Below are 16470 nucleotides of genomic sequence, written 5' to 3' on the forward strand. Positions count from 1 at the left end.
CTAATTTGAAAAGGTCATCATGACAACATTTTCTTTTCTTTTCTTACAAGAGATAAAATCATTGTCAAAAGATCACATTCCCTTTCACAAGTACATTGATTTATGACCCCATGCTCATATGTTGCTAGGATGTCCACCACTTGGTTTCCCCCCTAGTACACATGTTGAATTACAACATTGACAAACCTAGTCAGCAACATCTACACACCCCTAATTAGTGTCATTGTGTGCCAACTCATCCTTCTAACCCCTTTGATGGACTAAATAATAAGAAGTGAATCTCCCTCAATCACCAATTTAGGAACACCCATGCTAATAGTTTTTTCCAAACCCTAAAAGAGGCCCATGGCCTCCACCATATTTCTTCATATCTTAACACATTTCCTCATATAACCCTTGATACAATTACCATTATCATCCCATAAAACAACCTCGTATTCACAGTTGCATTTCTTTTAGATCTATCAAAATTAATTTTCCACCAGTTTGTGGGAGACAATCTCTATTATTTGCCTTTCCTTTGTAGAGCCTTAGTATTATCCAATTTTTTAAAACTAAGTGGGAAATATTTAAAATATGTTCCTATTTGTTATCAAGTTGTGTAGCAAGAGGGGGAGGTTTCCATTTCTTGTTGAGAGAACGTTACCTTATAAGATCCATAGTTATGTAGGTATTAACCTTTGGGGAGAAAAATTCTATCTAAAATTCATTTATTACGTTCTTTCTAGATGTTCTAGCAAATATAGGGGGGAATGGCTTTCCAAATGATTCTAATGAGAGGATGGTGAGAGGTAAACTTCCAATTGAAGATGAATTGTTGGGTGTCAGTGTTAAAGATTCAAGAATCCCCTCAATTGGTTGAAAATATTTGACCAAAAAATAGAGGAATAATTGTTATAAATACAATAGGAAAAGTAAACTTTGAGAGGGGGGTGAATCAGCACTTCAAAACATCAACCATAAAATTATTCACCACACATCCATCTTACAATTGTGCATGCAAACTAGAATACCAAATTAAGCATATACATCCATCGCATGAGAACAAGTAAACATTCAACACATATGACACAAGATATGATTACCCAGAGACCCTCCAATGAGAAGCTAAAACTAGGGTTGGGATGACACCCACAAATCTTCACTACTACATGTGTAAAGTGTATACATGTGTAAAGTGTATCTAATGAAGGTTACAATGTTTGATCATGAAACATGTTCTACCTTGTAAAAGGCCTGCCCTATTAAAGGCTTACAAGATTGTTAGATCTTACCCTGTTGAAGAATTTCAAAACCTTGTTAGAAGTGTACCTAGTCAAAGGAATTCAACTTAAAAAGAAGTAATAACCTTATTAAAGGATTTACAAAATCCTATTATGACTACTCTGTTAAGAGATTTAACTAATTCACCTGTTATAATGTCTTAGCAATCATCTTTTAGTTAGCACTTTGTTTCTAGATAATAGATCACCTCTTTATTGATGTGTACTTGATCCTCTCTAATCAAATGTATCACTTCTATCCTCTAATTCCTTTCCATTTTTCTCCTCTAACTAATATTCTACAATTTATCTTAATTCACAACTTCTTAGCCACCATAAATGCTCAGTTGTGCATGCAAACTTTTCTCTTTTCTCACATTCTATATTTATAGCATGTTTAGGGTTTTTCCTCCTTAAGAAAACCTAGGTGACTTAGGGCTAGGTATGAATCAATGATTGAAATTCATCCATCTATCTACTTAATTCATCCCTTTAACTAATTGGTTGCATGTACTACATAGGGATTCTCAATTAAGATTTGTTCTTTTGTAAACAATCCTTAAGTTGGCTCTAAAATGGTTTACTTATTAGTTTGTGCCATTACAAAAAGCTATGCCATCAATTATTTTTCTTGGCATCTAAAGTCCTTGATGCTCGGCATCAACTACAACTTTAGTGCTATCACTTGGCAACTGAAGGACTTAGAACATAGTAACTACTTAGTACTTGAGTGACTTGGCACTAACTATTTACTCAGCACTAACTCTTTACTTGGCACTTACTGAGTATCTCACTCAGTATGCACTATCTGACATGTTATGATCGACATGTATTACTTGTTTGGCATGAACTAAGTTCTGACTTTTAAATGACTTAAGTGTATGGACACTCATATGTCGAAACCAATATGAGATCAACAATCTCTTCCTTTGACATGAGTGGAAAAAACACTTGGTCATGCATGAATGATCTTAACTTATGAGCATAACTTAGATACTGGCTACCTATATTTGACATATGTAAAAAATTTCAAATTTTCAAAATTTTGCAAAACTTCATTTAACAATCATACCTCAAAATCATATGACTCCCCCTATGTTGATTGTGTTGTTCTAAATTTGAACCAATACTCCTATTGAGTAAATATACATATGTTAAACTATGATGTACTCTATTTCTATCTTTGACTCCCCCTTTGTTTGGTCTCCCCCAAAATTGTATTCATTCTTTCCTTGGAGTCACTGTCTCTCTCAAAAATGCTATATATAATATCTCTCTCCCATTTCCTTATTTCTTCTTCTTATTTCTCCCCAAAACTTATTTATCACCCTTACTTATTTATCCCCCTTTTTGAGACTTATGTCAAAGGGTTATAAATGTATAATGGGTTTATCCAAGAAATTTTTATGGACCTCAAGTATTATCTTCAGAGCTACATCCTAGTTATTACATGCTACCTCCAATGATTTGATTTAGATATTTAACTTGGTAGCAAGGTGAGATAAGCCTTCATGTGTAGAAAGACGAGGATCTTTCTTCATCACTTTTTCTACAAAGGTTGGTTCCTTATGTAGTGTCTCCATGTGTGGGGTCAACATGGACTAAATATTGATCAATGTAGCCCAAGTGTTTGCATCTTGAGCATGTGGGGCTACCAACTGACCTTGGGATTTCATCAAATTCTTGAAGTGATTTTGACTCTGAGCTAGAGAATTGGGTAGAGTAGTACTTATTTTCTTCATATCTCACTCCAAATTGTCAATATGTAACTGCACTTCTTGTGTGAACAAAGTTGTATCACACAACTTGATGTAAAGAGAGAAAATATTCTCTAATACTTTCTTTACACTGTTAATCTTGGTTGCTAATTCAGTTTGACTAAGTGCAATGGCACTTGATATCTTTTCATTGACTTTGATTTGAAATTTTCTATCGGACCATTCAAGTAGTTTTACATTTGAATCTAGGTCTATATTATTAATCTTTTCTACTATTTTTTCCAAGTACTCCATGATAGGCTTGTCTTCTTCAGGTGCAGATAGGCTGAATGCATCAAGAAAGATGTTCTTGATATCTTACAGCACTTGCTTCTGCCTATGCTCCCTTCTGAGCAATTCTTGGTTCTTTTTCTATGCAAGAGCATCCTAAAGTATGCTCATCTTTTCAATAGTGATTTTTTCAAGATCAAAATTTGGAAACATAATCACTTTATCCAAGTTAACATCACCAAATGATGTAATTTCATCTACCTTGGATGTTCTAGGACTAGGCCTTGATGACTACAATGGTGTAGCTTCTACACTCATCCTACAAAGAGCTTGACTTGGAGTAGTAGTTGCTAGCAAAGTAACTAATGCTTATATTGCTAATTGCTCCTCAAGCTTGGTAGTCAGAACTGACTCTTAAGTCCTATCTTGTTCTTTCTTTTCAGTCTTAGTTGCACCTTGAGTTTGTGTTGTAGGTACAAGAGTATCTTCTCGACCTATTCGAACTTGTGTCCCTTCCTATGCTTCTATGAAAACTTCTTATACTAACACATTTTACACCATTGTGCTAATATTTTTCTCCTTCCTTTGGTACACTACAATGGGTAATGTAGGTTGTACCACTATGAATTGAGGGGTTTGAGTTATGTCCTTTTTTCCCTCCTCTATAGATGTCTTTTCTACCTTCTCAATCTCATCCACACTCACCAATATAAGATGACTCCATAGTTGTGCCTTGGTGGTAGAATCTAGTAATATCTTCTTCATATCTTCCTTTGTTAGGGGATTGACATTCTGAGATACAGTATCAAAAACATCCTTGATCTTTACTATATCTATGTTTACATCTAACCCATGTTGTAGACTAGCACTCGATACTAGTATATCTGGTATAATCTATTATGTTTGATGATCAAGTTTAGTTGTTGCCTATGTATCTATATTCTTTTTAGTGCCTTCCACATGTGTATCTTTTTTAGTTACTTCTTTTTCACATTTGTCTTCACCTACTTCAATAGGTATTTACTCAATTACCTTAGGTGTTATAAGTCCATATATTACTTTCCATATGTGAATGGACTTCTGAGTAACATCCTCAAAGTTATTTTGCAAAATATTGAATGCCTTATATTTAGGAGCAAATCTCCCTGTGTACTTCTTATTAGCCTTTGTCATTTTTTCTTTATCCAATTCTAGCATCACACTTGCTAGTGTAGTCTCTCTTATTTCTCTTTTTGTGTTGAGACTAAACTACTATTTTGCTCAACTCTGTCATATAGACTCTTGGGTATAAAGTTGGCAAGCTCAATTGGAGTCTTCTTGAATGTTACCATCATGGCATATATAGACTCTTCTACTTGGTTCATGTCAACCTTTCCAAGTTTATCAAACTCAACATGTGTGAATCCAAATAGGTCAGCATTATTCTTTATATTCTCACACAAGTTGTCCAAATCAAAAGAAAGACTATGACTTCCCACTTTGAATTAGTTGTCATCATTAGATTTTTTCATTTCTTCATCTGATTTGGCTAGAGAAATGTACTTTCTCATTTTTTTCTTCTCAGACTCACGTTCTTTGCTAGTTGTCCTAGCTCTCTTTCCATTTGGCCTTTCTACTTCTTGATCCTTCTTAACAATAGCTCTTGTGCTGGCCCTGGTAGTAGGAATTGCAAGCTTAGGTTGTGTAGGATTTAATACCTTCTTTGGTTTGCTTATTGTTAGAGCTTTATCTTTACTCTTCTTCTCGATGGCTATAGGTGAATCATTAGATTCTTCTCCTTCAATGCCTTCTTCAATTTATGCTTCCTCTCCACCTCACTCTTCTCCTTGACCTTGAGTTATGGCCAGTGGTACTTGGGAAAGTACATCTTTACCTTCATCATCATCTTCTTCTTCATTTTCTTCTTCTTCTTCATCTTCTTCTACCCCTTCACCAAATTTTTCTTGAGCTTCTTAAAAAAATTGTTCTTCTTCCTTATTATAGAGGTTGTCTTCAAGTCCATAATTATCTATCTTGTACTTGTAACTTGAAAGATCATAAGAATGATCCTTCTTGACTATCTTGTAGCTTACATTAACAAAAATACAAGGTACATGGTTCAATCTTCTAGATTGAAATAATTTTTGTACAATTATCCGTACTACAAAATAAATTAGGGGATCTATGATGGTGTCAAGTATCATTCCTCTCTTATTCCACACTACCCCTGTATTTTTCTCAATAACCTCTTTTACATCACTTCTCATGGTCTTAGGTCTATCTAGGGTTGGATATCCTTTTACCCTTTGCACAATCCTCTTGGTAATCTTGGTAGGTCCATCCTCTAACCACATATAGTTGTCACTAATCTTGCTCAAAATAATCTTTATCCACTCTATTTTGAAAGTTTTGGGGAAATTTAGGGCACAAGTTAACCCTTTTCTTTCTACAATCTTATATTCCTCCTCCAATATTCTATTTTCACATAATTTTCCATATAGGTTTTTGATCTCCGTGTCACCTATGCTACCCACCTTACATGTGTAACAACATCTTACATCTTGAATCATTAAAACATTTGGTGGTATCATTGACAACACACTAGGTAGGTCTTTCTTGTATGCAATGCCACAAATTGTCCTAAAGTTTTGTTGTATGATCTCATTACTAATTAATTGAACATTTAAAATTTCCTTTCCCTCTTTAACCTTAATAGTAGAAGAACTAGACATCATATCAATTACCTAGGCTTTGTAAAAATTCAAACTATGTAGCTTGACACATGATAAATACCTTTACAAATATGTTGAATGGTGTCGAACAATGGTTGAATCCAATTTGCAAATGCTTGGAATGATCTATTCAGTTGGCCTTAATTTGTTCATGCTCTCTCCAAATTTGAATGATGTCAAATGAATTTAAAATTGATCATATAGCCCTTAAAAATTTGTAATTAACTCTCGGTGCTTACATAGTTGTAATCTCGACTTCAATAGTAATTCCAACTCACTCAGCTTTAATGTAATTTTATTCACATTCAACAATAACTAGGAGATTATCTAACACTATCACCTATGATAGCTCGACATCAACTAGATTTCACTCAATAGCTTTAGTAAAACTTTTCATGTTCGCTAGCGACATGCAAACTGACAAAACTTAAAGATTTCTTCTAGGTTCTAAATAACACTTTGCATCTTTCTTCATGCATATACAATCTTTTCAAAACTAAATCCTTGGAGCTAATGTATGGTATATAATCTAAATATCAGTCCAACACATACCTCTTAATTTCTTAATTATGGGTGGTGTGATCACCTCACCCATTGGGTGAAATGATCCCACCTGAACTTGATGTACTGCAATCTTCCTTCTTCTATGTTTTGTTCATCTGCACTTTGATCTCTTCAACATTTTCCTTTCCTTTTCCTTTGTTGAAATCACTGCTTGGTGTTCTTGACCTTGTTGGACAATTTATGCTTATATAACTAGTCTTCAAATAGCTAAAGCATCAATTTTGACTTAACCATCTACTATTATCACTTCTGAAATGTGTTCTTATCCAATTTTTAACAACATGTCCATACTCTTGACAATAGTAATAACTATACCTAGTAGTATAATCCCAATTACAAGAGTTGTCATTAGAGCTTATTTACAATGTGGGGTTGTTCAACTACAGTACATACCTATAGGGAAGTAGGTAGTAGAAATTTTGACTAAGGAATTAGGAAAGGTGAAATTCATCTTCTTTAGAGATAAGTTAGGTTTCATGCAAAACAACTTCCTCGCTAAGAGGGAGTGTTAGTTTTGGTAGCTTGGACAGTTGTTTGTCCATATGTAGTTAATTAGCAAATAATTGTTTTACTAACAAAATTGTTAGAGTTAGGAAAAAAAATTATTAATTAATTGACCACTTTTATAAGCAACTAGAAACTAACTTGATTAGGGTTGTTAAGTTTTTTTCAATCTCGACTGTTGATTGAGAATCAATCTTGACCATTGGTTTTCCAATAGTAGTATAAAAAGGGGTCAGGGGGCATTTGGAGAACAAGTTTTATAGAAGCGTTTGTAGTGTTAGAAAATGAGTTTGCAGTGATAGAAAATAGTCTTGCAGTGTTAGCAAGGGTATAGTGATAGTGTTGGGGATAACAATGGAGGAATATCAACAGGATAAATTAGGAGGTTGTCTAAGTTCTGCTAGTGAGAGGAAAGGAATTTTGTATCTCTTGATTTTTTGAAGTTAATATAATTCCCTCATCTATAGAGCCGATTTTCCCTTAGGGGTTTTTCCAGGGATAATTTGTCCAAAAACATTGTGTTCTTTGTGTTGTGAATTTCTTTCCGTATTTTATAAGTGAAGTTTTAGTTGTGTTAATTTTCAATATTAGCTAGGAATTTATTTTTGGCAGTTTAATAATCATTTATGATAGAAGATTAATAATTAGTGACTGCAATAGAAATTTTCACAAGGCTAACAAAATCTTACATGGTCTCTTAATGCATAGCTTTGCAATAGATTTTTAAATACTAAGAATTAAAGCTCAATGTGATCATTGTGAGGGTTTTCTCAAGACTTTTGAGGCTTTCGAGTAAGGGTGGGAAACTTGGATAGGCTTGACCTATAGTAGTATATTTTTCTCTCTATATAATGGTAAGATTACATAGATATAGTTTTTTGTATTAAAGGGGCGAATATAGCCTAGAATCATAAATCATTCTATAACTATATTTTTTAATGGAAGCTATTATTTCATTAATGAGTAGTCTTCACTATGGATGAAAAACTTTCTCACCCTTGAATTTTAAGCAAAACAATAGATTAGTTATATCATCAAGATAGATTTATTCTTTATGAATTTGACTCAATCTTATAAATGTTGTATCCTAGATAAATATTTACATCTCACTTGGAAATATTTGTTTTTTTTGTATTTTCAATAATGTATATATCATTTTTCTTAAAAAAATAATTATTTTAGTGAAGTTGAATGATTTTCAATAAGCCCACTAGATATTAAGTTTTGTTGAGTGGAAGACTCTAACATCATAAGAGATGAGATCGGGCTCTTAGCCTAAGAGGTTTTAAACAAAGTATCTTTAGAGGAAAATTCTAGTGGAGGTAAGTAAATTTGGGATGTGTATAGTACTAAACCGGAAAGTTCCAACATTGGCATTTTAGTTAATTATGTTAGATCTTAGAGGAAAAATTCTCTAGCATATTAATTATTCACTCTATTTTTTATTTTATTATAATTGGACTATTATACAATGATACAATATGATTGTGACATCTATGATTGTGTGAATTTTCTTAAATAAAATGTCTTGTTACTTACAAGTGAATTTATAAGGAAAATTTAAAGCTATAGATATATAGTGGTACATGTTAAGAAAAAATAGACATTTAAAGTGGTACATGATAAATGATTAGATTGGAAAGAAAGAGTTGATTTATATATGGGGATGGTTTTGGTTTTAAAAAGGGTTGCTTATTATTAAACAAATTTTTGTTAGATTGTTTATGATTTTGATATTTAAAAGGTTTAGTTAGATTGAATTAAATATATTGTTATTTCATATGATTTAACTAGTATGCATGGTGACAAACCTATGAGTATTTCATCCCCTCTTGTTATACAAAGTTCTTTAAATATGTGTTCAAAATAAGACAATGATTTTCAAGCATTGTATATCTATCTAAATAAATGAATAATTTAATTTTTTAAATTAATTTCAAAAAAAATTATATTTACATATCTACATTAAAAAAAAAAATCATCTATTTATTATATCATGCTTATTTTATAATTATTAATTTATTTTTAAAAATATGAATATTAATACATGTAAATAGTCATCAAATATAAAGTATTTGAAAAGAATTTTTAATTCATATTTAGTTAAACTCCAACTCTTGATGTTGTTGTATACTTAGAAATATTAACTAATGTAGAAAAAAAAAATTAAAGAAATATGAAAGGTAGCATGAGATGGGATATTTTCAAAGGTAGATGGGAGGAGAAAAGATTTTCATTGATTGATTTGTGCAACTACATTGCTTCTATTTGTAGAGGAGTTTAAAACTTCTAAAATTTGAAATGGTAAAATCAAATTAATTTCTACACTAATTCTCCACATGAAAAATTGCATGATGAGAGGGGGCTCAATCCACATGAGATGTGTCTAACTAATGCAAAGATTTTAGGAAATGTGCAGATTAAGAAAACCTAGCAATTTGCAAATCTTGACCAATGTGGGAGTTGAATTGTAGTTCAGTTGTAACTAATTGTTAATGTAAATTTTTTCAACACTCCCCCTTAATTTCTACCACTAATGTCTCATTATGTAGGAGAAATTATTACAACAATAAATTTAAATAACTATCTTCCATAATTCAAATAAGATGGGTTTTGACATTAAGTCTTCTTAGGTACCCATTTACAACATAAAATTTTGGTTCCCCTTATCACTATCACTTCGGAAAAATTATTCCTCTTGTCATTATGCTTTGTATTTTAATCAATTCACCCATAACCATTTGGAATTTCGCTAAACTAATACAATTGTATTTTCTTTAGGTTTTTCACCCAAGCAATTTGTTTTGGCTTACCACAAACCCTTCAAAGATGTGACACAAATATTATCCCATTGATGGGAAAACTATCTTTGGCTTTTATGAAATCTTAGTTTTAATCGATGTCCTACTAGACAATGATCCAATTTTCTCAAACCATTTGTAATCTTTCTTGAGAGTTCACACTTTGATAGATTATTATTATTGCTCACACTTTAATATTTATATTTAAATAAACCTTTGATCATACCTATGATCTTCTTCCAACTTGATCCATAGCTCCATCCAAAATCCACTTTAAGGAACTTTTCCATAGATTTATTTTTACACTCTTTATTCCAACATGTCTTTTTACAATGACCTTTTAAACCACAAAGATTGCATAAATGTAGTTCCCAACACTTTTCTTTTGTGTGTCCTTTCCTATTACAATTTGAACATGTTACATTTACTATTTACATTGAACAATTTTTTTTTGCACTAAGATTATCATTTCTTTTATATGTTGTATACTCTAGTCCTTCATACTTTGGTCTTATTGTTGATTCAATAGGTTATATATTTCCTTATTCATGTTTTCCCAATCCTTTACTTTTGTAACCTATTTTCTTCATGATATTGCAACCAACATTGTTATTATCACAACTGATAGTATTTGATGCCACATTTTCATATTCTTTCTTACTTTCTTTGTCACAAACAACTTCACCATAGTCACACTCATTGATTGGTAAATCCAAATCATCTATACTACATGAAACACCACATATGATTTTGTCTTTACGCATGCTTTTCTTACAATAAGGTCCCATTTGGTTGATGGCATAGGAATTGAGAATAAGAATGCATATTGGGAATAAGTATGGCTATTCCAATAATAACAATTTTTTTGGAATGGACATAAGCTCATTTTAGGGGTAAAATGGGAATATGTATTCCTATTCCCTATTCTAATTGACATGCCAAATAGAAAATAGAAAACATATTCCTAATTTTCTATTCCTATTCTAGCAACCAAATGAACCCTAAGTGATTAATTTGATTCATCTTTTAATAATTCATTCTCCTCTTCTAGTCTCTCTATTTTCTCCTCTAATTCATCATTTATTTTCTTAACATCATCAAAAAACTTTAATTGTTGCTCTATTTTTTCATTTGTATCTATATAAACATTAATCTCATTTAAAGATTTCTACCTTACCTATGTTACTTCTTCTTTCAAAGAAGTATCTTCACAAATTAAAATTATATTATCTTTCTTCTTTTTTAACTTCTTCTTCTGAATCATTTATAGAAAAAAACAAACATGCATTCTCCTTTAACACTCTTTTACCTTGCTTCCCCATTGTAATTAATCTAAATTCAACATTTTTTAAAGAATTTCCACTATGATTATTTTTAAAGAAAATTTAGAACTTATTTGATATGATCCAACAAGACAAATAATTTTACCTCCAACAATTTATTCTTCTTTTGATACACCCATAACTAGACATACCAACAACCTTGTGAATCAGATGTTCTCTTTGTTAAGCTCCATTAACAATAACATCATCTCTCTTATAGGCTGGATCAAAGACAGAGAAATGCAGTATGATGAGGAAGGAAAAGATAGGGATGAAGCTAGAATGGAGGACAACTCTGCAAAGGACAACACCATTCTTGATCAGTACCAGGGGGACCAAAGGGCACACTAGCTGGAAGTGGAGGAGAACCAACTGGCCTTCGAGACTGCTCAGGTTATGCAAGAGTTGGAGTGAAAGAGCGAGGAATAACTCTCGCCTACTCTTTTGTTTTTCTTTGTCTTTTGGCTTTTGGTCTGGCTTTAGGCCATAGTTTTACTTGCCTTCTTTCCTGGTCTTTTCTTAGAACTCTACTTTTTGGCTAGGCTTTATGCTTATTAGCAGCCTCTGAACTTATAATTTTTTGGCTGGGCTTTCACGCTTATTATCATCCTTATATGTTTTAACTATTGGGTTTTAGGATCCCTATAAAACCTGTTTATCTAATAAAAAACATACATACCAATAACCAATTTCCCATTCTAGTTTCCAATCTTTTTCTAGACATTATTTATTCTCCTTTGGGCATTAATTGCAAAAACACAATAATCCATCCATTTATTTTTTATTTTCAAACACTCAAAGATTTCTTTGATGCTACTCATTCATATTATAACCCACAAAAAATATACTTTAACAAAAGAAATCTATTCTAATACATTAAATAGATATTGGTCAAAGTAAAAATAAAAACCTTGAAATAAATTCTATATTATAAAAAATAGGTATCTTAGTAATATTATCATATAAAATTGTCTAAATATTTTTATTAAGATAAATGTTGAATAAAAATTAGGTTAAAATAATGTTTACCAAATTCATTTATGACATGGTTGCAATTTGATATATTTGTTAAATGTTAAGTTTAGCACAAAATTTTAATAATAATAAATTTGTTTTTGCCCATCCAATTCTACTAAAATTCAAAAAAATGTTTTAGCATTGGTTGAAATTATTAGTTTTTACTTTGTATATAAATTAATATTCTCTATAACAAATGAAAGCAAATAAATTAGTCATTAATAAAAAAAATGATGATAAATGATATCCAATTATATAGTTTCATTTATCATTACTAACCACTAGTTTAATTTAATCTTAATATCTAAGATATGAAAATTAGGGAAAAAATGAACAATACTGTCAATCGGCTTTAGGCTCAATTAAATCAAAAATAATTTCACTCCATCTCAAATATTAAAAGGAAAAATGTAAAATATTTGTTGAATATATTTCTTGTTCATGTGTATTGTTATTATATATTTTGAATTTTTTAGATTGTATACTATTAGATTATCTAACCATTAATAATTAGTTGTGAAAAAATTTACATATATCTAAAATGTGAAAAAATGTTAAAATATAAAATCAAATATTACATTTTCAAAAATCAATTTTGTTTGTGGATTCAAGTGTGAAAATATTATTTTCATCACAGTATGTGATCTCCTATGAGTATGAGAAAGGTAAAAGTGTGAAATGGTTAGATTTTAAACCTTAAGAAGTTATCTTTATGTTAGTTTTTGAATGAAATATTTAAAGATTATGTTCAAGTAGATTATTAGTTACATAAATTATTGATTTTCATTTAAGAATTATAACAAAGATTAATTGATTTTTTATTTTATTTTTAAATCTTAATTTTGTATGAGTGTTATTTCAAATTGTAGTAAGGTGTTCATGAAAATTGTTTAATTTATAAGATTAATTAGATTGATTTTGATATTGTAATTTCAAAGATAGGAGAAGATTAACTTTAATCTTATATATATTGCATTTGTCTACTACACATGAAATATCAAAATATCAAAATATTTATCTCAAAAATCTTCCTAAAGAAAAGCAAGATGGAGGAAGGCTCATGAAAAAGGGGTCCTATAAGACCAAATCATATTAACCAATTAAATTTTAGAAAAATAGTATCTTTAACATATAAAATTTATAAATAAATAACAAAAATTTAAATAGCTCAAAAATAGTCATCTTTAATCGGTGAACTAATTGAATAATACAGGAAAGCCAATGCAACAAGTTCCACTTAGTGGCCAAGTACTTGTCTTTAGTACTTAGTTAATTATAATTATAATTTTTATAATAAATTATATACAAAGTTAGTTCCTTTTCATTGGATGTATTTAACTATTAATATTTCACAAAATATTATGGTGATAAAATAAATCTTATTTGAAAGAAATCAAATATATTTTCTATAATTATAATTTTTATTGATATTTATTTATATAATAATATAAATATAAATATAAAACACTATTATACTATAATAGATATATTTTGATAATTTTTATGAAAAATAAAAATAAAACATTAAAATAATTTAAATTTTAAAATAAAAATATATAATTTACTATTTTATAAACAATACTATATTTTAAAATATATATTAATGATTTTGAATATTAATATTAGTTAGAGAGTTTATGATCTTAGATTTTTCTCAATTTTTAACCCATTGTAACTTTACTTCTAATTCACCATATACTTTGACAAAAATTGTGTATAAGACTTTAATTTGATAAGCCAATCACATAATCAAAAAGTAATTTTAAAAAATTATAAATTTTAAAATATGGTAATTGTACAATGGGAAATATCAAATTTATAATAAAATAGAAAAAATTATAGAGTTTGATTGGTAGAAAGATGTAGTTTTAATCACTTATTAAGGGAGTAAATCCATAAAGTGCCACAATAGTACTTAGCCTATGGGCAAGTACTAATTAGCCAAGAGGCTACTTCAGTCTCATACAAGACTCACTCAAACTGTGCAACATTTCAAATCTGTGTAATTCATCATTTAAAAAAATAAATAAAAGACCTATTACTCAGTTGGTTTTGATTGGATGTTAAGATGGGACTACGTAATGAATTTGAAATATAATATGTGTTTTCAACATATTGGGCTTAAATCATGGAAGTGATTTCTAATAGGAGCCTTCATGCTTGAATAGTTGCAACTATCCTTGTTATCTTTGAGTCTGTTGTGAAATATCTGGTTTTAAGTGGTAGAATCTAATTTTCCCTGTTGACCATGATGAGAAAATCAAGGATGCCAGACATTTCTAATTTATTGATTCTTAATTTTATATGTTATAGAATAATAATTAAACAAATTTAATTAAAGGCTAGTGTAATTGTATGTGCGATAACAATGCCATCCAAAACCATTTTCTGTAACTGTCTCCTGATATACATCCATCCCATTGATTGCAACTCAACATTTTTTGGAACTCTGAAATTTGTAGAGTAAGTCAGATCTTTCTGCTTTGTGCCAACTATTTGTTTCTTATTGTCTATCATTGCATTTTCATAATTCTATAGTATTGTTTGGTTTGAAACAGGGAATTTCGCAGCGATGAATTGTTAGGGAGATGCAAAGAATTTGAGAGTAGTTAGCAACTATCTCAACCAAGTTCCAAATCTAGCTTTCTTTGCACTTATTGAATTATATTTTCTTCTCAGTGTGTATGAATGTCTGCACTTATTGCATTTTGTTTTCTTCTCAATGTGTATGAATTTTGAAAGATCAAAGAGAAAAGTGGTTTTATTCCTTGACTTATCCTTCTACACATCATAGCATTTATGCCTCTTGATAGCTACTCCGACCCACATTTGTTTGAGACTATTCATGTTACTATATCTCCTCCTATTCCAATGCCTTTAACTCCTTTAACTCCACTTGAACTTGTATAGCGTACCTTGCAACTTAAATTTTTTCTAGTTATATGGACTATGGTGAAGTTTGATTTTAAAAAGAAAAATTGTCTATCAGCCCGTATTGAATATTTGAACATGAGTGGGTACTTTTTCCTCTTTCTTTTCCATTATCCGTTTCAACTATTTTAGGTTGTATCTAGATTGAGTGAGGAGCACTGATCGAAAGCCTCATATCTTTTTAACTGATCTTTAATAGACTTGTGAAAACCCTTTAAACTTCACTAGTGCCCAAGAATAACAATTCTAGACATTTTAAAATGTTGTATTGTCACTCAAACTAGATTAATCTGCTTAGTGAAACATGGATGAAAACTAGACTAGGTTTTCTGAGCTTTGTAAAAGAGTCAGATGAGGATGAAACTAGAATGGAAAACTCAAAGGCTACTACAACCATTTTTTTTATACTATGTGAGAGTAGAAGAGATTCTCCAACCCTTTGTTAAAGTTTCAATGTTAAAAATTCATCATTCTAAGCTTTTTCTATTACTTGATGGTATAATATATATGCATTTCTTTGAAACATTTTAGTTTCTAGAAGACATAATGTGTTTATAGACTTTGGATTTAACACCAAATTTGGTATTTGATAGTGTTGTGTGCTACCGATTTGGTGGTAGCAGCAATTCTTATGCCGATTTAGTTAGTGACTTCTTCTTTTCCATTATTTGCCTTAACAAAATCTCTTGGCCATTGGCTTGGTTGTTGTATATAGTAGAAGAAATATAAAAGAGTCAAATGGGAAAATTTACAACCTTCACTAAAATGAATTGGTCAAGAATATACAAAATAGTTATGTGGTGTAGAGAAGAAGTTTGTTTCTGACTTAAGTTTTAAAAGTTTTATATTGTGTTTCTTTCTCACTCGTCTCCTTTCTCCTTACTAAAGCTACCACTTGATAAGGCCATAGATCTATTTTTTGGTAATGAAAGATATATGAGGCCTAAACATTTTTCCCTTGAAGACTATACCACATACCAGTTGAAGCTTTGTTGTCATGCAGTTGTAATGTGCTATGAATTTGTGGTAGTGCCCCTTCTCCCGAAATTTCAACCCATTCCTCTTGAGAAAAATCATACATTCTTGTGCTTTCAACAAAAAAAAGCAAGGTTTAGCTTGAAACTTGACAATGGATACAAATAGTGCATTAATATTCTTTGTCAGTTGATGCAAAACCTGGAAATCATCCCTACGTATCTCTAGAAATTTTTCTTCTCAACAACTGCTGGTCCAAATTTTCATGATCTATATATTTATGGTTTTAATCTTATGTAATTACACAAGATTGCATAAAGAAGAAGTTTGAAGCAGCCACCACACACAATAGAACCAACACACTGGAAAAAGATGAGAGCCTATAAGGAAAACCA

The sequence above is a fragment of the Cupressus sempervirens genome, chromosome 3 (genome assembly GCF_028749045.1).
Source record: "Cupressus sempervirens isolate cs-2001-9-10 chromosome 3, ASM2874904v1, whole genome shotgun sequence".
Taxonomy (NCBI): Eukaryota; Viridiplantae; Streptophyta; class Pinopsida; order Cupressales; family Cupressaceae; genus Cupressus; species Cupressus sempervirens.